The following is a 25,510-nucleotide window of genomic DNA, read 5'->3' as shown; positions in this document are numbered from 1 at the left end:
TGGACTGGAAATGACAGGAACTCCACTAGGAGATCCTCACCCACTGCCTCTCTACAAAATCACAGGTTCGAAATGAGGTAAGAAAGACGCTCTAAATCAGGGGTGGGAAAACTACAGCCTGTAGGACAAATCAGGGCTGTGGTATGTTTTCAACAGGCTAATGCTATAGAATGAACTGTTCCCCAAATTCACATGCTGAACCCTAACTCCCAAAGTGACTGTTTAAGAAGGTGATTGGCCAGGCATGGTGGCTCACTCCTATAATCCCAGCACTTTGGGAGGCCGAGGTGGGCAGATCACGAGGTCAGGAGTTCGAGACCAGCCTGGCCAACCTGATGAAACCCAGTTTCTACTAAAAATACAAAAATTAGCCGGGCATGGTGGCACGTGCCTGTAATCCCAGCTACTCAGGAGGCTGCGGCAGAAGAATTGCTTGAACCTGGGAGGCGAAGGTTGTAGTGAGCTGAGATCGTGCCATTTTACTCCAGCCTGGGTGACAGAGCGAGACTCCATCTCAAAACAAATAAATAAACAAACAAACAAAGAAGGTGATTAAGGTTAAATGTTTAAAAACTGTTTAAGAAGGTGATTGGGGGCCGGGCATGGTGGTTCACACCTGTAATCTCAACACTTTGGGAGGCTGAGGTGGGTGGATCACTTGAGGTCAGGAGTTCGAAACCAGCCTGGCCAACATGGTGAAACCCCATCTCTACAAAAAATTAGCTGGGTGTGGTGGTGGGCACCTGTAATCCCAGCTACTTGGGAGGCTGAGGCAGGAGAATGGCTTGAACCCAGAAGGTGGAGTTGCAGTGAGCCGAGACTGCACCATTGCACTGCAGCCTGTGCAACAGAACAAGACTCCGTCTCAAAAAACAAACAAACAAACAAACAAACACCAAAAGAAGGTGATTAAGATTAAGTGAGGTCATAAGGGTGGGACCCTAATCCAATAGGACTGGAGTCCTTATAAGAAGAGGAAGAGGCTGGGCATGGTGGCTCATGCCTGTGATCCCAGCACTTTGGGAGGCTGAGGCTGAAGCATCTCTTGAGTCCAGGAGTTTGAGACCAGCCTGAGCAACATGGCAAAACCCTGTCCTCACTAAATATATAATAAATTCGCCAAGCATGCTAATGCATGCCTGTAGTCCCAGCTATTGGAGAGGCTGAGGTGGGAGGATCGCTTGAGCCCAGGAGTTCAAGGCTGCTGTGAGCCAACATTGCACTGCTGCCCTCCAGCCTGGGCAGTAGGAGATACTACATCAAAAAATAAAATAAGAAGAGGAAAAGACACCGGAGCACATGCGTGCTCTCTTTCTCTCTCCTCACTACATAAGGACACAGTGGGACAATGGCTGTCTGCAAGCCAGGAAGAGAGGGCCCTCACCATTTACAGGGGACCCTGTAGGTAGGTAACTACAGTGCTTTAAGGGGACACTCCCCCAGCCAGGGGTGTCCATGAGGGTTGAGGGCCCAGTGTGGCTGTCGGGGTGTAGGGCTCAGCCTCATCCATCCTCAAGGGCCTGAGGAGCAACCACAAGCAAAATGTCGGAAGCACAGACCTGGCCTGGGGAACAGGCATGGGAGACTTGTGCTGGGTCTAGTCCAGGGAGCTCTAGGCTCATCCATGCTGGTGACGGGTGCCGCACTTTACTGCAGGGAACTGGAGCCTTTCACTGGGAAGCACTGGCCAGCACTGGAGCACTCCTGTGTGACAGCCTGCAGGGGCGGGTGCTATTCCTGGACCCGTTTTACATCTGTGGAGACCAAGGCACTGAGAGCAAAGACCCCCACTCACCTGGGGCGGAACCAGCTTAGAACGTGCTTCCATTTCCTCCCTGCACCTGAAGAGGCTGCTGTGTAGAGGGCAGAGGTCCTCAAGAGACCAGTCTGGAGTGGAAAACAAGCAGAGATTCAGCCCCTCGGCTCCCGCACACCTCCAGAGCCCACACCCACCCTAGAGAACAACGGGCTGGCCAGCGACAAGCGGGGCTTCCCAGGTGCAGGAATGGGCCTCACGCCTGGGTACAGACCTGGGCTACCTCAGGCTCAGGGGACGTGCCCAGTCACATGCTGGGTGTCTCAGCTGTGAGCCCAGACACGCAGCAGCCCCCTCAACAGTCAAGGGCAAGGAGGGGCATTTTTCCTATCATTGCATGACTAAGGAAGGGAGATGGAGGCCAGGTGTCTAAGTAATTGTGCATTTAGCATATCACAATGTATCATAAGCTGTTTTCAGAAATGATGACAATGGGGGCGTGGGGACAAGGAGGATGTGACACTCCCCAGCAGGGCGGCGCAGGGAACTTCCCTCGGCTCTGGGAGGGGGTGTTGTCCAGGGATGCCCTCCCTTGGTCTCAGCTGGAAGTGCCAGGATGCTGCCTACTGCCAGGGCACGCCTGTCACCCTCTCTCCTGAACTCAGTCACCAAACCCTTCCTATCTTCTGCTTGTCTAACCCCCTTGCAGCAGTCACATCACTGTCCTCCTGAGAGTTTGGCAAAAACCCTCCTGAGTGGCACCAAACCCTTCCACATCTCTGACTCCCATCACCACATCGGCACTGAAGCACACCCTCTGCAGGCTCCAACAGGTTACTCGAGACCACTGAACATTCCAGAAACGCATCCGGTATCTCTGCCTTTGCTCATATGACTACGCTCGCTCGACCTGATGGTGCCTTTCGTTTGTACAATGCTTTCTAGTTCATGAAGAACCTTGAACTCTGACCCCAAAGGCCAGCGTGGTGGCTCATGCCAGGAATCCCAACACTTTGGAAGGCTGAAGCAGGCAGACTGCTTGAGTCCAAGAGCTTAAGACCAGCCTAGACAACAAAATGAGACCTCCTCTCTATAAAAACATTAGCCAGGCCGGGTGCGGTGGCTCACACCTGTAATCCCAGCACTTTGGGAGGCCGAGGCAGGCGGATTACAAGGTCAGGAGATCGAGACCATCCTGGCGAACACGGTGAAACCCCGTTTCTACTAAAAATACAAAAAATTAGCCAGGCATGGTGGCGGGTGCCTGTAGTCCCAGCTACTTGGGAGGCTGAGGCAGGAGAATGGTGTGAACCCAGGAGGCGGAGGTTGCAGTGAGCCGAGATCACGCCACTGCACTCTAGCCTGGGCGATAGAGCCAGACTTTGTCTCAAAAAAAAAAAAAAAAAAAACACGTTAGCCAGCCGGGCACAGTGGTTCACATCTGTAATCCCAGCACTTTGGGAGGCTGAGGTGGGCAGATACAAGGTCAGGAGTTCAAGACCAGCCTGGCCAAGATGGTGAAACCCTATCTCTACTAAAAATACAAAAATTAGCTGGGCATGGTGGCCTATGCCTGTAATCCCATCTACTCGGAAGGCTGAGTTGTAGTGAGCCGAGGTTGCGCCACTCCACTCCAGCCTGGGCGACAGAGTGAGACATTGTCTCAAAAAAAAAAACAAAACAAAAACACAAAACGTTAGCTGGGCATGGTCTGCGATCCCAGCTACTGGTGGGGATAGGGACTGAGATGAGAGGATTGCATGAGGCCTAGAGGTCAAGGTTGCAGTGAGCTGAGATCACACCACTGGACTCCAGACTGGGCAACAGAGCAAGACCCTGTCTCAAAAAAAAAAAAAAAAAAAAAAAAGGCGAAACAACTCCCATTTGGGCTAGAAGAGCAGATAAAGGCAGCCATTGCAGACGCTGAACACTTGTCATTCTTCCGGTTTGAATGCTGGCATTTTTCTTGCTCCATATTCTCAGAAAAAAAATTTCCCTGGAATATCAAGTATCAAGCCATGCATTACGGAAATCTCGCTTTCTCTGTGCCATATTTTTTTTGGCAGTTTTCACCTTTCCTTTCAAAAGCTTGGGAAACTTCTTCCACCAGCATCATCTCCTGCAGATGTTGGGGTGCTGGTCCCTGCTCTGGCCAGGAACACAGAGCCTAAGCATGGGCCACCTCACAGGAGCCTCAACACTCGCAGCTGCTGGGACGTCACCCCAGTGATGCTCTCATTTCCCAAGCAATCTCTTCAGAGAACTCTCCTGCTCCCACACACTCCTGGTGCCTGAGGCCTCCTTTCCTACGCTGAATTCTGCAGGGATACTCTCCCCTCTAGGCATGACTTCGTGGCAAGTCCTAATCTCTCTTCCGAACAGATACATAACATTCTTCAGGCAAACCAAGCACTCAAGTCCTCCAAGAACAAGTGGAAAGAGAGAGCTAGAAGTGAACAGCAAATTCAGTGCCGAAACAGAAGACAAAGACAATGCCATGCAAAGAACTGCATGCGACCTCAGTGCCAGGGGAGGACAGACAAGGCACCAACACACACAAAAGAAATGGAATGTAGGCGGGGCGCGGTGGCTCAAGCCTGTAATCCCAGCACTTTCAGAGGCTGAGGCAGGCGGATCACGAAGTCAGGAGATCGAGACCATCCTAGCTAACATGGCGAAACCCCATCTCTACTAAAAAATACAAAAAAATTAGCCGGCATGGTGGCGGGCGCCTGTAGTCCCAGGTACTCAGAAGGCTGAGGAAGGAGAATAGCATGAACCCGGGAGGTGGAGCTTGCAGTGAGCTGAGATTACGCCACAGCACTCCAGCCTGGGTGACAGAGCGAGACTCTGTCTCAAAAAAACGAAAAGAAAAGAAATGGAATGTGAATGATTAGAATTGCTATTAGATGACAAGTTTGGGGAGGAGGCATTCACACCCTACCAAAAAAGGTTTAAAATATAACATAAGCTATGACAAAATGTTCAACTTGCAAGACTTAGAATTGGTGTGAGTATGTACACATTTATCTGACTCCCAACATTAAACTTACTCAAAAGAACAAAGTGGGCCAGGCACAGTGGCTCACGCCTGTAATCCCAACACTTTGGGAGGCCAAGGCGGGAGCATCGTTTGAGCCCAGGAGTTCGAGAATTGCCTGGGCAACACAAGGAGACCCTATCTCTACAAATATATACACATATATATATTTTTTAATTGGCCGGGCATGGTGGTGCATGCGTGTGGTCCCAGGTTCTTGTGAGGCTGAGGCAGGATGATTGCTTGAGCCCCAGAGGTTGAGGTTGCAGTGAGTAGTGATCGTGCCACCACACTCCAGCCTCAGTTACAGAGTGAGACCCTGTCTCAAACAACAAAAAGAAAGGAAAAGAGAAAGAGAAGGAGAAAGAGAAGGAGAAAAAGAAAAAGACGACCCTTACCCCAAAAAGGTAAATGCTAAACCCATCATTCCCTGATGCTGAAATGGTCACACTGCCACATCACACACACATTACAGGGAGTGTGCAGGGCTGGTTTAGCAAGCCTGGGTCGTCCACACCCTGCACTTTTCTTTTTTTTTTTTTTTTTTTTTGAGAAGGAGTTTCACTCTGTCACCCAGGCTGGAGTGCGGTGGCACGATCTCAGCTCACTTCAACCTCCACCTCCCAGGTTCATGGGATTCTCCTGCCTCAGCTTCCTGAGTAGCTGGGATTACAGGCGCGCATCACAATGCCCAGCTAATGTTTGTATTTTTTAAGTAGAGGTGGGGTTTCAGGATGTTGACCAGGCTGGTCTCAAACTCCTGACCTCAAGTGATCCACCCAGCTCGGCCTCCCAAAGTGCTGGGATTACAGGCGTGAGCTACCACGCCTGGCCGACACCCTGCACATTCTTAAGAAAGGTCTGTGCTGTGCACGGTGGCTCATGCCTGTAATCCCAGCACTTTGGGAGGCCAAGGTGGGCAGATCACGAGGTCAGGAGATCGAGACCATCCTGGCTAACATGAGGAAACCCCATCTCTCCTAAAAACATAATTAGCCGGGCATGGTGGCGGGTGCCTGTAGTCTCAGCGACTCGGGAAGCTGAGGCAGGAGAATGGCATGAACCCAGGAGGCGGCGCTTGTAGTGAGCAGAGATCCAGTCACTGCACTCCAGCCTCGGCGACAGAGTGAGACTCTGTCTCAAGAAAGAAAAAGAAAGGTCTGATCCTTGACTGGCTGCTGGGGGGTAATCTCTGAGCCCTTGGGCTATCCTGCCTGATAAAATGTCTTTGCCTGCCAGGGGCACTGGGCCATGGTGTATTAGGGGGATCTCTGGAGGGCCTGCGTAGCCAAAGTAATTTATATGGGTTCCATGCCTACATAACAGATCCCTCAATGAAAAAAACCTAAGCACCAAGGCTTGGGTGAGCTTCCTGGTCCACATGGTCACTGGAGAAGTCTACGCAACTTCACTGAGCGCTGAATGAGCTGAACGCTGGTCCTGGTCTCTCCCGGACTCCAGCTTATATGCCTTTGCCCACTGTAATTTTTTTTTTTTTTTGAGACGGAGTCTTGCTCTGTCACCCAGGCTAGAGTGCAGTGGCGTGATCTTGGGTCCCTGCAACCTCAATCTCCTGGGTTCAAGCGAGTCTCCTTTCTCAGCCTCCCAAGTGCGTGCCACCACACCTGGCTAGTGTTTGTATTTTTAGTAAAGACGGGGTTTCACCATGTTGGCCAGGCTGGTCTCGAACTCCTGACCTTGCGTGATCTGCCCACCACGGCTTCCTAAAGTGCTGGGATTATAGGCATGAGCCACCATGCCCGGCCTTGTAATTTTAATCTGTATCCTTTCAATGTACTAAACTAACTGTGAATATAAGAGCTTTTCAGAGTTCTGTGAGTCCTTCTGGTCCACCTGTGAATGGTCTCAAGGACCTGCACACAGTGAACGCCAGGCTTACTTAATAAGAAACAGGCCTTCAGGAATTTCGAGAAAGGTGGGCCATTTCTTCACAGCAGTCGTCCTCAACTGGGGGCAGTTTTGCCTTCAGGGAACATTTGGCCACGTTTGAAGACAGTTTCGGGAGTTTGGTGGGAGTGGAGTGGGGAGGAGGTGCAGAAGGGGACAGCTACTGGCTGCCGTCTGGTGGGCAGAGGGTAGGAAGGTGTAAAACATTCTACAGCTCACGGGGCGGCCCTAGAGGATGATCTGGCCCCAAATGCTGACTGTGCTGAGCTGAGAAACTGCTTTACAGGGAGGAAGAACCTTGCGGGCAAGGCTGTGTCAGGCACAGGACTCTTCAGCCTGAGGCCAACCTCACACACCAGCAGATGTGAAGAAAACCTGCAGCCGCAGAGCGCCCAGCCCTGTTTAGTTTCACCACCTTCTCTTCCTGAACACGAAGAAAAACTCAGAGGCCAGTCAGTCAGGACACAGTGACAGCAAATGCTGAACACTCTGCCTCCCCTGCACAAGGAGGAGAAACTCACCCTGACACCACCAGACCTGCATCCTGTGTCCCCTCCCTGTTCTGCCTGTCCCTTTGCATGCTGATCAGGGCTTTGCAATTTTTTTTTTTTTTTTAAACCGTGACTGTAGTGAGTTGAATGATGGCCACATCCTAATCCCTACAACCTGTGAATACGTGACCCTACATGGAAAGAAGAGACCCACATTGAAGATCTTTAGATGGGGAGACTGTTGGGGGTAAGCCTGGTGTCACCACAATGATCGCTACAGTGAGGGAGGTGGGAGGACCAGAGACAGAGGAGGAGAAGTGACAACAATGGGAGGCTCCTGAGCCAGAAACCCACACCCCCTCTGTACTGAGCACATCACAGACCCTCAGAGTTTAATGTTTGAGTATTTACAACTTTTCCAAATTTCACCCTCACATCAGCCCTATAATGGCCACTCTTGCTTTCACACATGCCTGCCTTTCTGCATGTGTATGTTTAGGTTACATATTCAAAAGCAGAATTGCCAGGCAGCTCCCAGAATGCTGCACACAGGTACACATGCAAAGGGAAGAACTGCTCCTTGAGCTATCCTAACACAATAAGAGAGGAAAAGCAGCAGTGTCACCATCAACAATGATGAACTCTGGGCTCGCTCCAAGTGCCAGGCTCCAGGCCAGGGATGTAAGTGGGACCCAGACCCAGCAAGGGCACAACCCCAGCCTGTGCGGCCTTTTCCCAGGTAGCAGGGAGGCCACATGAGCAAACAGGCAAGAATAATGAAGTGCAGTCAGCATTGGATTAAGGAAAGACTATAGTGCTATGGCCACAGGATGAGGTTAAGGGAGGGGAGGCACTCCAATGCACAGGCAGAGGCTGAGGCAGACTGGAAACCTCACCCCAGAGATTGGGAAGACCCTGGCACATCCCATGACCTGAGCATAGAGAAAGGCAAGGGCCACAGCTAGAGAAAGTCCCATACAAGTTTAGAATTCTATCTCAGAGAGAGAGAAGGCATTGCTGGGCTTATGTAGATGTTGGCAGGCTGGAGAATATCCATTGCGGGGAGTAAAGGTGCAATAAGGAGAAGCGGCTATCACCAAAGGCCTGGACTCAAGGGACAGCAAAATGGAGAGAAGTGGGCAGATTCATTCTCTACATTGGAAGTATAATCAGTTATGCAATAGAATTGGGAGCGAAGGCTCAATAATGACATCTCTTTTTCTAGATTCAAGAACTTGGGAAAGTTTCCATCTTTTCCCAGAGTGAACAAGAAGGGCGGGGGGAATCAAGACATGTTAAGGCTGGACACAATTTCCAAGTGGGAATGTTACACAGGCAGTTACATTTGCCAGCCTGAAGCCCAGAGAAGAAATTGGGGCACCACAATAAAGATATTTAAGTCCACGAGACTCAGCAGCACTTAAACAGGAACAATCGAGTTACAGAGAGGGAACAGGACCCAGGACCAAGGGAACTCAATGATTTACAGATCTAATAAAGGAGGGGCCTTGTGTACACAGAAGAAAATCTGGGCCTTTTAATTTTCTGTGGGCTGAATATATTACAGACAGAAGTGTGTAGATAAATCTATAAAGTATCTACTTTGACACCATACTTAAAAATAATTTATTATACTCTATTTTGTCTGCCTGATCAAATTCTTTTTTTTTTTTTTTTTTTTTTGAGACGGAGTCTCACTGTGTCTCCCAGGCTGGAGTGCAGTGGCGCGATCTCGGCTCACTGCAAGCTCCGCCCCCCGGGTTCACGCCGTTCTCCCGCCTCAGCCTCCCAAGTAGCTGGGACTACAGGCGCCCGCTACCGCGCCCGGCTAGTTTTTTGTATTTTTAGTAGAGACGGGGTTTCACCATGTTAGCCAGGATAGTCTCGATCTCCTGACCTTGTGATCCACCCGCCTCGGCCTCCCAAAGTGCTGGGATTACAGGCTTGAGCCACCGCGCCCGGCCTGCCTGATCAAATTCTAAGATAAGTGTTTTAGTTTCTCATATAGTCCTTCTCATATTTCCTTTAAGTACACAATTTTTGTTTTATATCTATGCTATGGTGTCTGGCCCATAAACATTCAAGATTAACGTATCTTCTTCCTATAGCCTTTTATCACTAAAGAGATGATAAGGCCAGGCCTTAATCCTGTAATCATGCCTGTAATCCCAGGGCTTTTGGAGGCTGATGTGGTTTGGTTGTGTCCCCACCTAAATCTTTTTATATTGTAGCTCCCATAATTCCCACATGTCATGTTATGGGAGGGACCCAGGTAACTGAGTCATGGGGGCAGGTCTTTTCCTTGCTGTTCTTGTGACAGTCTCACAAGATCTGATGCTTCTGTAAAGAAGAGTTCCCCTGCACACACCCTCTTGCCTGCTGCCACGTAAGGTGTGACTTTGCTTCTCCTTTGCCCTCTGCCATGATTGTAAGACCTCCCCAGCTATGTGGAACTGTGAGTCGATTAAACTTCTTTCCTTTATAAATTACCCAGTCTTGGGTATGTCTTTTTTTTTTTTTTTTTTTTGAGATGGAGTCTCGCTCTGTTGCTCAGGCTGGAGTGCAGTGACGCGATCTCAACTCACATCAAGCCTGCAAGCTCTGCCTCCTGGGTTCACGCCATTCTCCTGCCTCAGCCTCCCAAGTAGCTGGGACTACAGGTGCCTGCCACCACGCCCGGCTAATTTTTTGTTTTTGTTTTTTTTTTAATAGAGACAGGGTTTCACCATGTTAGCCAGGATGGTCTCAATCTCCTGACCTTGTGATCCACCCACCTCTGCCTCCCAAAGTGCTGGGATTACAGGCATGAGCCACCGCGCCTGGCCCGGGTATGTCTTTATTAGCAGCATGAGAACAGACTATTACAGAGGTCAAAGCAGGAAGACTGCTTGAGCCTAGGAGTTGGAGACTAGCTTGGACAACAAAGTGAGACCAAATCTCTACAAAAAAATCAAAAAGTTAGCTGGGTGTAGTGGCATACACTTGTAGTCCCAACTACTGAGAAGGTTGAGGTGGGAGGCTCACTTGAGCCGGGAGTTCAAGGCTGCAGTGAGCTGTGATAGCATCACTGCACTCCAGCCTGGGTGACAGAGTGAGACCCTGTTTCAAAAAAAAAAAAAAAAGAAAAAAAAGATAAAAGTGTCCTAATGCTGTTGAACTAAAGGTCTACCTTATCTGATATTATCTTGCCACCCATTTCCTTATTTGTTTTCACTGATGGATCTATTCTCATCCTACCACCTATTTGTCAAAGCCTGGATCATCTGACTCTTCTAAGTAGCACGTATCTTTAACTTTTTATTTTCAATTCAAAGTGTCTACTAAAACAAGAGTTCTACCTATCACATTTACTGTGAAAACTAGTCGTATTTCTGCCATTACATATTATGTTTTCTATTACTTTTCAAGTTCAAGACCAGCCTGGACAACATGGTGAAACCCTGTCTATACTAAAACAATTAAAAAATTAGCTGGGTGTGGTGGCGCACATCTGTGGTCCCAGTAACTTGGGAGGCTGAGGCACAAGAATCGCTTGAACCCATGAGGCGGAGGCTGCAGCGAGCTGAAGTCATGCTACGATTCCAGCCTGGGTGACAGAGCGAGATCTTGTCTCTAAAAAAAAAAACAAAAAAAAAAACCAGGACTATTTTTTCAACTTGACAAAATATTTAAGCTTCTTTAATGAAAATAACGATCTATGAGAAAAAGAGGTGACAGTCACAAACAGTTCACAATAAAATAAACTGCACGGCTGAAAAATACAAAAAGCTGCTCTGTATTAAAGACATATAATCCCAGCACTTTGTGATGCCAAGGCAGGAGGCTCTCCTGAGGTCAGACGTTCGAGACAAGTCTGGGCAACATGTGAGACTCCGTCTATAAAAAAATAATAATAATGAAGACATGAATCAAAACATGCTGGGGCCTATGATCTCAGCCTCCTTCCCTAGAAAATGCCCCAGGCCTTCCTACCTTTTAGAATCCACTGACCACTCAGGCTGTACTTCCTACAGGACAGGCACTGTACCCTGTTCTCTGCCTGAATTCATACATTTGATCTTCCTTGTAACCCCACAAAGACAATTATCAGCATTTACCCTGTTTTCTGAAAGAGGAAACCAAGGCAGAAAGAACTTGAGTAAAACTTAACTGAGGCCTTGTGGCTGGGGAGTGAGAAGTGGGGAGCTCCATAGCTCATGACCCTAAGCACACTACTACTCAGGCTCCCAGCCTCCCCATCTGGTACACCCCAGCCCAGCCCAGCCGAGCCCAATGCCCCTGTTCTTTTTCTTAGCATCCTTGGCCTGAGGTCCATCTCCTGGCCTCTCTGACCTGTTTGTTCTGTGTAATCTGCCCATGCCCTTGACTGCCCTCTCTGCCCAACCCTGCTAGTTTCTGAGTCCTGGGTGGTACAGGAGTTCAGGAACACCAGTATCCGCTCAGTCACCATCCCCTTACAGCTGCAAGCTCATGCTCTCACTCCCTACTTCAGCCCCCTTCCACCACTGTCCTCTCTTTGCAGACAAATCAGCCTTTTCATTCACTCCAAGGGATGACTCTGGACTCTTTCAACTTCCTGGCACACAAACTCCTGCAAGCCTGCACTCATTAGTAGCTCCCTTCAAATTCCGAGGTCAGATGTCTTCTCTCTGGTCAAGATGAATCCATAGCCCAGTGCCCCACCCCCATGCCGCTTCTCCTCTCAGCTGAGGCCTGAACAGAGTGACCAACACTTTGTTTTCCCCTCCTTATCTTGCCCATCCCTGCTCTGCTCTCTCATTCCTGCACACACACACAAACACAAATGTAGACCACACCCAAGAGGTCTGCCCAATATCCTGTGTGATACTATCCTGTCCTGATGCTCCTGGCCTTCCCTGGGGAATCTCTCACTGCCTGTGTCCATCTCTGCTCTCTAACCCTGTCCTTCCTTGTCTGGAGGCATCCAAGGGCAAGGGCTGAGAACACTCACTTTGCAACCTGCTTTCAAAGTACTGCCTCCATTACCTGCTGCTGTAGGACTCTGAACGGGCCTCTTTAACCTCTCCAGGCCTCAGTTTCCTCATCTGTAGACATCTGGAAAGACAGCAAGCCCTGCCTTGTGAGGATGCTGAAAGAACTGAGTTGCATTTACGGAGCTTAACATTGTGCTGACCTGCGAAAGGGGCACAACAGATGTATTCATAGTGATTATACTTGGACATAAAATTCTCCTTCTGTTCCTCATACTGGACCTGTGTGGGGGCTGAACTGGCAGAAGTCCCTCCGGCTGCAGGGCTAGGGAAGGAGTTGCTTTCTCTTTCCTTTTCCAGTTTTCTCCTTCCCTGCTTGTGGGGTGATGTTTCCAATCTGCTCCAGGTTACATGTCCAGCCCAAACGTCCTGGACTTCCTGCCGCTGCCATTCCCTCCTCCACATTCAGTCTTGTCACCCACATGCTCCTCAACTCCCATGCAGAGACTGACCAGGAATTCCACAACTTGCTTGCACTGTGACCTCTATCCTGGCTCCACGCTGGAAACAGAGACACAGTCTTCCCCCACTCCTTCCTGTCTTTTGGCATCCCTCCTTAAACGGAGTCATTTCCACAATCAGATGTTTCCCTACTCCCTTAGACTCTGAAATCCAACCCCATGCCTTCCTCATTAGCACTGCCTTGTACGGTCCCCATCAAATATCACCCAACACAAATGCAACCCCGATCCCTCACTTACAGGCGTTACATACACATCCCATCCTGTTCACCTCTGTAGTCTCTCACGAGGGTGAACCAGCAGCGCTTAACCACTGCAGGCCCCCAACACCCGTTACCCCTGCCCTGCCAGGACTGGCCTTAATCTTCTCTTCACTTGAAAAATACACACGTTCTCTTCAAGGTTCAAGCTTCACGTACCATTGGAAGAAAATGTGTCCACGTCTGGAGCTGGGATGACCTCTGGGGTCCAATAGGCGCCACCTGGTGCCGCTGTACCAGGGGGCTCTTGGCTGCCACCTGTGGATAAGCCGCAGAAGATGAGCTGAGGGAGGAAAAAAGGGCCGGGAGAGGCCCACTGGGTCGGCAGCCCCAGAGCTCCATACTCCGGCCTGAATCTCCAGCCCCTGCAACCCTCGACCCAGGACCCCTCTGTCGGGAGGGCCCACCCAGTCCTACCCCCTGCCCGGACCTGCGAGGGGGCCCGGCCCTATCAGTTCCCTCCCAGCTCTGCAGCAAGAGAGCCTCCCGACAAGCTCAGACCCAGCCGGGCGCTGCGGCAGGGGAAATCTGACTGGACTGGCCTTCCCTGTCCCTGAGGCCGGAGAGATCCCGGTCCCATCAGGCCCCTGCCCTTGCCCGGCCTCGCCGCATGAGGGACTCCCGCAGGCCCTGCTCGTTTCTCCGGCACGCCCAGGTCACTTGGGGCGGCTCTGGCCTGGCCCTGCGCTCCGGCCGCACCCGGCTAACAGTGAAACCTCCGCGCCAACCTTGAGGGGGCCAGACTCACCTGCACGCACCGGGCAATGGCGCTGCTTCCGGTGGCCGGCGGACGTGCCCGCGCTCCGCGCAACGAACAACTCCCAGAATTCCGCGCCGCGGCCGTTGCTTCCACAGGTGTATTCATTGCCGGCGGGAGCTTGGGGTCCCGCGGCGGCGAGACGAGCTTTTTCCTGTGTTCGCGACTAGCATTGTGGCTTAGGGAGTTGCTTCCCGCGGCTCTGCTCCTTGGCGCGCCTGTGCCCTCCACCTTGAACGGGCCACGCTGGTTCTCATCCAGCCACCGAAGCCGAGACTGTGGAGGCGGCGCCCGGCGTCCAGGGCGGGACTAGCGCCTGATGGGACTCGGCGCTGTCATCTCCTCAGGGGCCTTCCCGGCGCCTTGGCCTGCTGGGGTGAGAGACGAAGACTGCGCCATGAGAACGGTCCGAGGCCGTTAACCGGGAGCCCAGGGGCAAGGGCGCCCGCCACCATCTGCGCCTGTGGCAGGGACTCGGGGACAGCCTGGGCGTGGGGTCGCGTCCTAGTGACAGAACAAGCCCCGGGTGTGCCCACTTGGAGCATTCCGTGTGGAAGCTGGAAGCACGCTAACTGGAGGCGAAGATTCGTCCTAGGTGATTGCTCAGTCGAGCCTATTTGGCTGTCTGTGGTCGCTCCTAAGTGGGACAGGGAAAAAAATAGGGAGGCTGGCAGTTAGTGACCAAGTTCTGTTTCGTACCTATTGCTGCAGAAGTTGTGGGTCAGAGTTCTGTTATTATAAATGGTCTCATGTTCAGTCTCAGTGCGTTGTGGGCCTCAGTGTCTGAGACCCACCACCTGCTGACCCGTCCTGGCTCTTCAATGGGGGAGACCACAGGAAACTTCCCTACGAAGGCCAGATAGGCGGGAACCACTGTGGCTCAGGCATCCTCAGCTCCTGGACTGTGTTTTTGTGTCTGGGGTGCATCTGTGACTAACCTTCCTGGGCTTGACTGTCTTGTGCCTGACCTTGTCAATAGCTTTACCCAACAGTCGTCACCTTTTTACTTGCTTATTTTCATACCTGGCTAGCACGACCCCGCAATTTTTAGATTCTTCCAGGAAATCTAGAATCTGACTCCCTAAGGGGGGATCTTGATGGATTCTAAGCTAATCGGAATGGACTCAAGCCTCTTGCTGTGTGAATTAGGCAAGGGTATTCTGGCCAAGGAGAAATAAGGCTGCTAGGGGTTTCCTGGGAAGGTTCCCTCAGTCTTTTTTTTTGTGAGACGGAGTCTCCCTCTGTCCCCCAGGCTGGAGTGCAGTGGTGCGATCTCAGCTCACTGCAGGCTTCGCCTCCCGGGTTCACACCTTTCTCCTGCCTCAGCTTCCTGAGTAGCTGGGACTACAGGCGCCCGCCACCACGCCCGGTTAATTTTTTGTATTTTTAGTAGAGACGGGGTTTCATCCCGTTAGCCAGGATGATCTCGATCTCCTGACCTTGTGATCCGCTGAGGCAGGAAAATGGCATGAACCTGGGAGGCGGAGCTTGCAGTGAGCTGAGATCACACCACTGCATTCCAGCCCAGGCTACAAAGTGGGACTCTGTCTCAAAAAAAAAAAGAAAGAAAGAAAATTTCAAACATACAAAAGTAGAGAGAATAGTGTAATGAAACCCCATGTTTCACCCATGCATCAATCACCCTCACCTAGTTTCATTGACTGTCAGCATTCTGCCTTTTACTCTATCCCTACCTGCTCCCAGTTCCCAGGGTTATTTTGTTTTTTGTTTTTCTTTTTTTTTTTTTGAGACGGAGTCTCGCGCTGTGTCACCCAGGCTGGAGTGCAGTGGCGCGATCTCGGCTCACTGCAAGCTCCGCCTCCCAGGTTCAGGCCATTCTCCTGCCTCAGCCTCCGAGTAGCTGGGACTACAGGCGCCCGCCACCACGCCCGGCTAGTTTTTTGTATTTTTAGTAGAGACGGGGTTTCACCATGTTAGCCAGGATGGTCTTGATCTCCTGACCTCGTGATCCTCCCGCCTCGGCCTCCCAAAGTGCTGGGATTACAGGCTTGAGCCACCGCGCCCGGCCCCCAGGGTTATTTTGAAGCAAATCCTAGACACATCATTTCATCCATAAATACTTAAGAATTTAAGAATGTATGTCTAGGGCCAGGCGCTGTGGCTCACGCCTGTAATCCCAACACTTTGGGAGGCCGGGGCGGGTGGATCACGAGGTCAGGAGATCAAGATCATCCTGTCTAACAGAAACCCCGTCTCCATTAAAAATACAAAAAATTAGCCGGGCGTGGTGGTGGGCATCTGTAGTGTCAGCTACTCGGGAGGCTAAGGCAGGAGAATGGTGTGAACCTGGGAGGTGGAGCTTGCAGTGAGCCAAGACACTCTAGCCTGGGTGACAGAGCGAGACTCAGTCTCAAAAAAAAAAAAAAAAAAAAAAAGAATATCTCTAAAAGACAATGCTTTTTTCTAGAGTGGGCAAATCCAAAGACACAAAGTGTTGTCACGGCCTAGGGAAGATTGAGGAGAAATTCCAGTCAATGGGAATTTGAGAAACTGGCTTCTTTCTGGGGTAATGAAAATGTTCTAAAATTTATTGTAGTGATGGTTGTAAAACTGTGAGTATATTAAACCATGTACATTTTAAGTGGGTGAATGGTATGTGAATTACATCTCAAGCTGTTTAAAAATCAACACCAAGACCTATTACAAAAAAAAAGATATAATGGGAAAAAAGAATGACTTTTTTATTTTTTTTAGACAAAGTCTCACTGTGTCACCCAGGCTGGAGTGCAGTTGCCAGGCATGATCTTGGCTCACTGCAACCTCTGCCTCCCGGGTGCAGGCAATTCTTCTGCCTCAGCCTCCTGAGTAGCTGGGATTACAGGCACGCACCACCATGCTTGGTTAATTTTTGTATTTTTAGTAGAGACGGGATTTCGCCATATTGGTCAGCCTGGTCTTGAACTCCTGACCTTGTGATCCGCCCACCTTGGCCTCCCAAAGTGCTGGGATTACAGGCATGAGCCACCACACCCAGCAAAAGAATGATTTTTTAAAATAACTACACAATCATTAATTCACCTATAATGTTAGGAATAGTTTCTTTTTTTTTTTTTTTTTTTTTTTTTTTTGAGACGGAGTCTTGCTCTGTCGCCCAGGCTGGGGTGCAGTGGCCGGATCTCAGCTCAGTGCAAGCTCCACCTCCCGGGTTTACGCCATTCTCCTGCCTCAGCCTCCCGAGTAGCTGGGACTACAGGCGCCCGCCACCTCGCCCGGCTAGTTTTTTGTATTTTTTAGTAGAGACGGGGTTTCACCGTGTTAGCCAGGATGGTCTCGATCTCCTGACCTCGTGATCCACCCGTCTCGGCCTCCCAAAGTGCTGGGATTACAGGCTTGAGCCACGGTGCCCGGCCAGGAATAGTTTCTTAATATTATAAAATATTCAGTGTTTAAGTTACCCCAATTGTGTCTTTTTTTATATTTTACGTATTCAAATTAGGATATGAACAAAGTTCATACCTTGCATTTGGTTAATATGTACTGACGTCTCATGTGGATGTCTTCCACATGTGATTTTTCATTTTATTTCCATTTATTTGCGTTTTGTTTTGTTTTGAGAAGGAGTCTTGCCCTATCACCCAGGCTGGAGTGCAATGGCACAATCTCGGCTCACTGCAACCTCCGCCTCCCTGGTCAAGCGATTCCCCTACCCCAGCCTCCCAAGTAGCTGGGATTACAGGCTTGGGCCACTGCACCCAGCCTCAGGAGGCTGGAGCAGGAGAATCGCTTGACCAGGGAGGTGGAGGTTGCAGTGAGCCAAGATCGCACCTGGACTCCAGTCTGGGTGATAGGGTGAGACTCCATCTCAAAACAGAAGTATGAACTTTGTTCATATCCTAATTCAAATAAGTAAAATATTAAAAAGACACAATTGGGGTAATTTAAACACTGAATATGGATTCAGCCATATGTGGATTTTTAACATATTGAATGTGTTTTAATTCATTTCAGTGAATAACTTAATTCTCCACTTGACCCAACCTTGGTCAAGAGGAGCTCCTTCAAGCTTGCTCCTATGTCCTTGTGACATGACCCCAGTACTCTTTGATAGCTTCTTTGCTTTCTGGTATGGGCATTCTGCAAATGTCCTGCTTCCGCCCTGGAATCTGTTATTTCCCTGAGGAGCCTGGTTCTTTTTAGTGGGAAATGTGTTTCAGAGACCACAATCTGTGTACTAGAATGACTCATTATTACTAGCGTAGCCATTATAGACTTCTTCAATGTAAAATTACTTTTTAAGAAAAAATATATTTTGGATTTATCCTGATATTTCTAATGAGATTTAGGATTATAGTGATTTAATTTTTTTTTCTTTTTTTTTGAGATGGAGTTTCACTCTTGTTGCCCAGGCTGGAGTGCAATGGTGCGATCTTGGCTCACTGCAACTTCTGCCTCCCAGGTTCAAGCGATTCCCCTGCCTCAGCCTCCCAAGTAACTAGGACTACAAGCCCGCGTCACCACGCCCAGCTAATTTTTTGTATTTTAGTAGAGTTGGAGTTTCATCATTTTGGCCAGGATGGTCTCAATCTCCTGACCTCATTATCCGCCTGCCCTGGCCTCCCAAAGTGTCTGGATTACGGGTGTGAGCCACCGCGCACGGCTGCAAACATACTTTAATATGGCAAAACAATCACATGCATCATGCATTTTTCACTTTGTAGCATGTTTATGTCTTACAGAATCTGCCGTGGTCTCACGTGGAAAAATGTTTAATAAGAACTTCAATATTACATTTCTGTCTACTGTTTCCATGTCTGTGTCAATAATGCAGTCGTTTGAGGAACAACGTTCTCCACATCAGTGTTTATATTATTCATTTTTAGGCTTGGTGCTTAAGCTTAGTGATTGCCTTTTGTAGGATTGTGTCATAAGAGCAAAGAATGACCATATATTGTTACATTAAAAATGTTACCTTTGGCCGGGCACGGTGGCTTATGCCTGTAATTCCAGCACTTTGAGAGGCTGAGGCAGGTGAATCACCTGAGGTCAGGAGTTCAAGACCAGCCTGGCCAACATGGCAAAACCCTGTCTCTACTAAAAATACAAAAACTAGCCGGGTGTGGTGGCGGGCACCTGTAATCCCAGCTACTCAGGAGGCTGAAACAGGAGAATGGCTTGAGCCTAGGAGGTGGAGGTTGCAGTGAGCCGAGATGGTGCCACTGCACTCCTCCAGCCTACCTCTGTCTCAAAAAAAAAAAAAAAAAGTTACTTTTACCTTGATGTCCAAATAAAGGGGAAGAAAATATTTTTAATGTTATGGCTGGACACAATGCCTCACACCTGTAACCCCAGCACTTTGGGAGGCTGAGGTTGGAGAATCACTTGAGACCAAGAGGTTGAGGCTGCAGGGAGTGATGATCCTGCCACTACACTCTAGCCTGGATGACAGAGCGAAACCCTGTCTCAATTTAAAAAGTTCATTCGCCAGGTGTGGTCACTCACGCCTGTAATCCCAGCACTTTGGGAGGCCGAGGCAGGCGGATCACAAGGTCAGGAGATCGAGACCATCCTGGCTAACATGGTGAAACCCCGTCTCTACTAAAAATACAAAAAATTAACCGGACGTGGTGGCGGGCACCTGTAGTCCCAGCTACTCGGGAGGCTGAGGCAGGAGAATGGTGTGAACCTGGGAAGCGGAGCTTGCAGTGAGCTGAGATCCGGCCACTGCACTCCAGCCTCGGCAACAGAGCAAGACTCCATCTCAAAAATAAAATAAAATAAAATAAAAAGTTCATTAACAGTTTGATTCAAGAATGAGTTATCTGGTGCCTGACATGACTAGAATGCTACCTGGAAGGCCTTTCTGCACTGATTATATGTATACACCTTCTCTCTATTATGAATTATCTGGTGTTCCATAGGTCAGATAGTCTCCTGAAGGCTTTTTCACATTTAGACATTCATGTTGGTTTTTGACTATATGAATTTTTTGATGCACACACAAGAAGGTAAGAATTCTGTCTGAAAGTTTTTCCACATTGACTACATTTATAGGCTTCTCTCCAGAATGAGTTCTTTGCTGTTCAGTAAGGTGAGAATTCTTGCCGCAGGATTTTCCACACTGGTGACATTCATGAGGTTTCTCTCTAGTGTGAAATCTCTGATGCCAAATAAGTAATCAGCTACAGCTGATTTGTCACACTCAGGACACTCCCAGTTTCTCTGCGGTATGATTTATCTGATGACCAACAAGTGAGAACTGTAATTGAAGCATTTCCAACACTGATTACAGTCATGAAGCTTCTCTCCAGTATGAGTTATTTTATGTGCAACAAACCCAGAGCTGTATAGAAAGATTTGCTACCTTGACCACATTCATAAGGCTTCTCTCCATTACACTTTCCTTGATGCAAATTAAAATCAAGGATATCACTGAAAGATTTCTCACATTGATTACAATGGAATTGTTTTTCTTCAGTGTGAGTTTTCTATTGCCCAATTAGGTAAGATCTCCTGCTGAAAGCTCTCTGATGTTCCTGATGGTCCCAGAGTCTCCAGTATGAGTTATGCAATGTCTAACAAGGTGGGAGCACCAGGCTGAAAAACTTTCCACATTGATTACATTAATAAATTTTCTATCTAATAAGTTGTGATGTGCAAGTAGGTGACAGTTCCATCAAAACGATTTACCATGTTGAATACATCCATGGGGTTTCTGTCCAGGAGGAGTCCTCCCCCTTTGAGAAAGACAAGAGCTGTAAAAGAAGTTTTTCTCACATTTATTATAATCATATGAATTATTTTATCTTTTTTTTTTTTTTTTGAGGCGGCGGAGTCCCGCTGTGTCATCCAGCCTGCAGTGCAGTGGCACGATCACAGCTCACTGCAAGCTCTGCCTCCAGGGTTCATGCCATTCTCCCACCTCAGCCTCCGGAGTAGATGGGAAAACAGACGCCTGCTACCACGCCTGGCTAATTTTGTTTTTGTATTTTTACTAGAGACGGAGTTTCACCGTGTTAGCCAGGATGGTCTTAATCTCCTGACCTCGTGATCCGCCCACTTCGGCCTCCCAAAGTGCTGAGATTACAGGCGTGAGCCACCGCGCCCGGCCAAATTATTTTATCTTTTAAGACTCTCTGGTGTACAGTTAGGGATATACTGGGGGTTGTTTTTTGTTTTTTCATTTTGGCCAATAGATCTAGTGTTGTTAAAGTTGTCTGTATTTACTATAGTTATAAAATTTTTCTCCTGTATGACTTTTCTTGTGAATATTAAAGGGTAAAACATGGCAGAAATAAAGATTATTGTTGGCATGCTTGTACAGTTTATCTTTTGTTTGCTTTCTTATTAGTTGATTAAGGTGAAACTCTGACAGAAAGTTGGTGCACACTCATTTTTGCACAATTTTTCACTTCCATACTTTTTTTTTTTTTTTTGAGACGGAGTCTCGTTCTGTTGCCCAGGCTGGAGTGCAGTGGTGTGATCTCAGCTCACTGCAACCTCTGCCTCCCAGGTTCAAGTGATTCTCATGCCGCAGCCTCCTGAGTAGCTGGGATTATGGGCGTGTGCTACCACGCCCAGCTAATTTTTATACTTTTAGTGGAGACGGGGTTTCACTATGTTGATCAGGCTGGTCTCGAACCCCTGACCTCGTGATCCACCCGCCTCGGCCTCCCAAAGTGCTGGGATTACAGGCATGAGTCACCATGCCTGGCCATAATTTTTCTAATGATTATTGAAATAAACTTTTCAAACTTTTATTCTGTGAGCCAGGTTTATGGAAATATTATAATATTAATTATCTGGAGTGGAAAAAAGTTGGAACTCAGGAAATAACAGAAAATTCAAACAGAAGATGACATAGACTCCCATCCTGAAATCAAATCTATGTTTTGATTTTTGGATGACTCTATTTCATTTTTGCCCAAGTGCATGCTCACTTTTACATGTCTAGAAAAACTTCATACATTGTGGCTGAGCTCGGTGGCTCACGCCTGTAATCCCAGCATTTTGGGAGGCTGAAGTGGCCAGATTGCAAGGTCAGGAGTTCAAGACCAGCCTGACCAACGTGGTAAAACCCTGTCTCTACTAAAAATAAAAGAATTAACCAGGCATGGTGGTGGATGCCTGTAATCCCAGCTACTCGGGAGGCTGAGGCAGGAGAATTACTTGAATCCGGGAGGCAGAGGTTGCAGTGAGCCAAGATCATGCCATTGCACTCCAGCCTGGGCGACGGGACAAGACTGTCTCAAAAAGAAAGAAAAAATAAAAATTTCATACATTGAACCTTACATTCATATTTTCTCTTAACTAATTATAGCAGACATAGCTTTCAATTTGCTCCAGCCTACTTCTTCCCCCTTCATTTGCACCTCTTCCAGTGTAAAATCCTAGCATTCACCTCCCACACCCTTCTCTATCTCCAAACACTCATAAACAATACTGTAGTAAACACCCCTGAACACCCAGGATTAGTGCCTTCATTTCTATAGGTCAGAGCCTTTCCAGTGGGACTGCACAAGTTGAAGGATAAGTGTATTTTTAATTCTCTTAGGTATTGCCAAATTGCTTTCCAAAGTGAGAATAATGATCCCTATTCTTTCCAGCATTGGGTATTATCCTTTGTATTTTGCCAGTATTTTGGGTAAAAGTAACATTTCATTTAATTTGTATTCCCTAGCTACTTGTGCTTTCAGGATCTTTACATATTCTTACTGGTTATTTGGGTTTTGTTTTCTGTGTTTTGTGTAATTAATATATTTTTTTCTTTTTTAGCACTTTATAGGAGCTCGTGATAGTTTATAAATGTTAATGTCGTCTGTTATTTGTGTAACAAATATTTTTCTCAGTACACAATTTATTTCCTTTTTAAAACCTGTGGTATCTATTTTAGCATACAGAAAATTCTTTTTAGGCCAGATGCAGTGGCTCATGCTTGTAATCTCAGCACTTTGGGAAGCTGAGGCAAGAGAATCACTTGAGCCGGGCCCTGTGGCTCAAGCCTGTAATCCCAGCACTTTGGGAGGCCGAGACGGGTGGATCACGAGGTCAGGAGATTGAGACCATCCTGGCTAACACGGTGAAATCCCGTCTCTACTAAAAAATACAAAAAACTAGCCGGGAGAGGTGGCAGGCGCCTGTAGTCCCAGCTACTTGGGAGGCTGAGGCAGGAGAATGGCGGGAACCCGGGAGGCGGAGCTTGCAGTGAGCTGAGATCCGGCCACTGCACTCCAGCCTGGGCGACAGAGCGAGACTCCTTCCCAAAAAAATAAAAAATAATAAAAATTATTAGTCAGTAAATAAGACTGAGGGTCCTGGATATGGCAAAACACAAACTGGTGTGGTAAGCATCTCGATATTCCCCCTGCTGGGAGTGCCTGAAGATGCGTGGTCTCGGCAGAGCTACTCACATTTCTTTCAAGTTTCTGCTCAGGACACGGCTGGAGTCCCCCAGCACCCCTGCCATCATCACCACTACCACAGCTGAGTGATGCGCCGCCTGACCCTTCACCAAGAGTCCGTGGCCAGGCCAGGCCGGGCATCTAGGATGGCAAGGTGCTGGGCCATTCCCAAGGCGGGAACGGGATGCTTCTCACCTGTGATTGACGGGCAGGCCAGCACAGCGCTTGTACGCCTGAGCCTGATGAGGAGACCCCGGCCAGGCCTGGCGGTTGCACAGACCAACCTCCCTAGGGCCCCAAACCCCTGGGAGCCTGCGACCACCCAGCTCCAGTCTGGGCTCTCACTGTTACTGGAAAGAGAGTCCCGATCTAGACTTCAAGAGAGGGTTTGTGGCTCTTAGGCAAGAAAGAATTCAAGTCCAGTCCATAAAGTGAAAGCAAGTTTATTAGGAAAGTAAAGGAATAAAGAATGGCTACTCCATAGACAGAGCAGCCCTGAGGACTGCTGGTTGCCCATTTTTATGGCTATTTCTTGATGATATGCTAAACAACGGGTGGATAATTCACGCCTCCCCTTTTGAGATCATCTAGGGTAACTTCCTGACGTTGCCATGGCATTTGTAAACTGTCATGGCGCTGGTGGAAGGGTAGCAGTGAGGACGACCAGAGGTCACCCTCATCGCTATATTGGTTTTGGTGGGTTTTGGGCGGCTTCTTTATTGCAAGCTGCTTTATCAGCAAGGTTTGTATGACCTGTATCTTGTACTGACCTCCTATCTCATCCTGGGACTAAGAATGCCTTAACTTACTGGGAATGTAGCCCAACCGGTCTTAGCCTTAGTTTACCAAGCCCCTGTTCAAGATGGAATTGCTCTGGTTCAAACACACCTGACACCACCCTCCAGGCGGAAGACGGGGTCCCCAGGGGGCAGGCGGACCTCCACAGATCCGGAGCCATTCATCTTCGCAGGGCCGCAGCCAGCCGCGGGGCGCCCTGCTCCCAGGTGTAGCCAAAATGGCCCTGAGTCTGTTTCCACCAGGCCGGGGCGGGGCGCGAAGAGGCGCAAGCCGCTGATTGGGCCAGGCACAGGCACAGGCAAGAAGCGGTTTGGAGGAGGCAAGAATCTGGTTGGGCAAGACAAGGAACTAACCGGCAGGCGAGACGCTGATTGGATGAGGCAGGTTTGCTTATTTAGCAAAGCATGACTCTTACTGGGCATCGTGTGTCGCCGCTAGGTCGTAGCGGTGCGGTGATTGGGTAGGTCAGTTCGGGCGGGCCGAGCGCGCGGGCTTTGGGGACTTGTCGTTTCCGGCCTCCAGCGTGAAGCGGTGCGGTGATTGGGTAGGTCAGTTCGGGCGGGACGCGCCCGCGGGCTCTGGGGACTTGTCGTTTCCGGCCTCCAGCGTGAAGCCGACTGTGGGCTCTGGAAAGTCGGCGGTTGTGTGCACTGGTGCTTGAAGCTTAGCGGGGCGACGCTTCGGGAGAGAGGCAGAACCAGCCTCCTAGAGCTGTGGGCTCGGCTGGGTCGCGACTCCGCCATTAACCCCCCCGCCAACAAACCCTCCGCCAACGTCCCCCTCGCTTGTCGTCCTCCCTCGGGCCCTGGTCAGCCTCCCCCGGGCCTGCAATCTTTGACGCACTTCGAGGCGGAGACCTGGCCTTGGAAAGCACCCGGGGAGCCACTCCGTAGCCTGTGCAACTAGGATGGACCCTCCTCGCTCGGACCCATGCTGGCCATGCTGAATAGCCCCACAAATTCTCACAGCAGTGACAGGGAATCGCGAGCTGTGAGGGAAAGGCAAAATCATTTTGCACAGCATCAAATACCACAACCCCGAGTGTGGTTTTACACCCTAAGAAAGAAAGATCACACTATTGGAGGATAACTTTTGTGTGGTGCAAATGTCAGTGATTTTGTTTATGTTTTTGGATGCACTGTAGTCCACTGAGGCATTTTATTTGTAAGCATTACACCCCTAGAAAAAGAATCCCAGGATTTTCCCTCTTGTGTATTTTTGTCTTGATGCTTCGTGGTCCATGATGCCGGCTGAAGTCAGTACAATGAAACCAAATTGGCGGGATGAGAGCAGATTATTCTGCCGTTTTTCTAGAACTTTGAGTACATCAAATCTGGGGCTGATCATTCCACACTTGCTTAACCTGCCTGTGAGGTTCACAACAATTTCCCCAGTTCTGTGATCATCAGTGATGTCAGATTTACCAATGTAACCATGCTTCATCATCACAATTAGAAACCGGAGAATGGCCGGGCGTGGTGGCTCACGTCTGTAATCCCAGCACTTTGGGAGGCCGAGGCGGGCGGATCACGAGGTCAGGAGATCGAGACCATCCTGGCTAACCCGGTGAAACCCCGTCTCTACTAAAAATGCAAAAAATTAGCCGGGTGAGGCGGCGGGCGCCTGTAGTCCCAGCTACTCGGGAGGCTGAGGCAGGAGAATGGCGTG

At 49.2% G+C, this 25,510-nt stretch overlaps 1 pseudogene; it reads right to left on the bottom strand.

The window, feature by feature from the left end:
• Positions 1-3,931, bottom strand: part of LOC112613413 — a 28,912-nt pseudogene extending 24,981 nt beyond the window's left edge.
• Between the last annotated feature and the right edge of the window lie 21,579 nt (positions 3,932-25,510).

Source organism: Theropithecus gelada, chromosome 19 (assembly GCF_003255815.1).
Source record: "Theropithecus gelada isolate Dixy chromosome 19, Tgel_1.0, whole genome shotgun sequence".
NCBI lineage: Eukaryota > Metazoa > Chordata > Mammalia > Primates > Cercopithecidae > Theropithecus > Theropithecus gelada.
Note: the sequence above shows the minus strand (reverse complement) of the source record. Positions and strands in the feature narration are given on the sequence as shown.